Below are 2,079 nucleotides of genomic sequence, written 5' to 3' on the forward strand. Positions count from 1 at the left end.
ATCAGAAGCCCTACTGTGGATGCCTGAGAGTTTTGTGGTGTGAAGGAGCCAAGGGTTTGTTCTATTTTCTTTTTTTTTCCCCCTTTATTTATTTTCTTTGTTACATTAGGCTCCTTTGGGTAGACTCCTCTGGTGTTTAGAGAGTAGAAACAAAGCTTGATGGGCCATGTGGTTCTATTTGGAATTTTTATGCATATCTTAGTGCAGCTGTTTTCAAATAAAGCTTGCCATACAATGCTTTCCAATAAATGATGACCTTGAACATTTAAATAGTGTTTTCATTGTGGTAAGTGGACCAATATGTTGAATACAGTATTAATAACTGCCATAGTTACCATTTAGTGAATGCTTACTATGTGCCTTTCAGGCATTATCTAAGTATTTTATGTGCATTAATCTTCACAACAATCCTGAGGGAAGTGCTTTTGCCCCCATTATGCAGAAGAGAAAACTGAGACTCAGATTGGTTGTAGAATCAGTAAGAGGCAGAACCAGGGTTCTCCCCCAGGTTTGTGTGGCTTCAAAGTCCTTGCTCATAGGAGATGTTGCCTTAAGAAATGTCATCAGGAGTGGGCTCCTGGGTGGCTCAGTCGTTAAGCATCTGCCTTCGGCTCAGGTCATGATCCCAGGGTCCTGGGATCGAGTCCCACATCGGGCTCCCTGCTCTGCGGGAAGCCTGCTTCTCCCTCTCCCACTCCCCCTGCTTGTGTTCCTACTCTCGCTACGTCTCTCTCTGTCAAATAAATAAATAAAAAACCTTTAAAAAAAAAATGTCATCAGGAGTATTAAATAACTACACTCCAATGAGCAGTCCTGAGATTTACCTTCAGCACATCCATGGCTAGACTGACACCTTCAACCCTTGGAACAATCAAGAGTGTGATGACAGCTCAACAATAGAGGTAGTGCAAAGAGCAATAGACAAGATTTGAGAAGGTTTGGGTTTGGGACCTGACTCTGCTTCTAATTCTCAGTTCCCTAGGGCATGTTCTCAAGCCCTGTGAATCTTAGTTCCTGAATCTCTACAAAATAGTCATAATAAGATGTACCTTATGGACCTCACCTTTGGGTTATTAACTGAAAATCTGAAGCACTCCAGAAAGGCATTGTTTTTAAACCTCTATATATACGTGATACTCTTAGATTGTAACTCTGGCTTACCCAGCCTTAACTACAAATGGAGAACAGTGTCTTCCCTTTATCGCTCCTTGCCCTCCAACAGCAGTCAGAGATAGTAGATGCTACCATGAGAAACATTTTCCAAATGCTAGAAATTGTGCAGGATGAGCCTGAGCAAAAGGACCATAAATTAAGTGTATGCCCAGCCATGGAGTAAAATCAGAAAAAGAATCAATGATTCTTAAAGTCCTGTGTCACTTACAAAGGATGAAAGGGATGAATATTCTCCTATTTTCTTAATGCCTGTTGTAGAGATTGGTATGTGTGTATGCAGAAAAACCAAATTCTGCTGCCTTCTGACTGCATCGTTATACAGAATGTGAATATTGCATCTATCTATGAGGTATTCAAAAATGCATAGGCCTATCAAAATTCCAGTTTGCCTCCATTTTGCCAAATCTTGCCATCTTAATTTCTAGAAAGCTGCAAACTCAGGACTCTCACTAGGTCTTATGGCTCCGTATCCTATAAAATTGCATTTAAAAGTAGTTCCAAAATCCCCACATTCATACCAATGTAATTAGAATTTTCAAGGATTTAACTTTTTGGATAAGGTACTCTTGAAAATCTGATAAACCCCATGGATCTTCTCCCCAGATAAAAGCCCATTCATACACAAACAGACACACACACACACACACACACACACACACTGACTGATTAGGAGGTTACAGATTCTCTGGAACCAATCCAGGGGCCCTTCAGTGTTTGCAGACCTCAAGCTAAGAACTCCCACAGGTCACACATGGTTGTGCAGGTTGATCTATTACACTATCATGCTTGGTCAAGGGGTGAAGTAGGAACTGAATCCATCTCCTCTACCATTCACTAAGCCATGCTGTATCCACACAGAAGGGATACTGTTTTCTAATTTGCTCAAAGGTGCCTTATAGTGGTAGG

This window comes from Mirounga leonina, unplaced genomic scaffold (genome assembly GCF_011800145.1).
Source record: "Mirounga leonina isolate KUSES-001 unplaced genomic scaffold, KU_Mleo_1.0 Mir_129, whole genome shotgun sequence".
Classification (NCBI taxonomy): Eukaryota; Metazoa; Chordata; class Mammalia; order Carnivora; family Phocidae; genus Mirounga; species Mirounga leonina.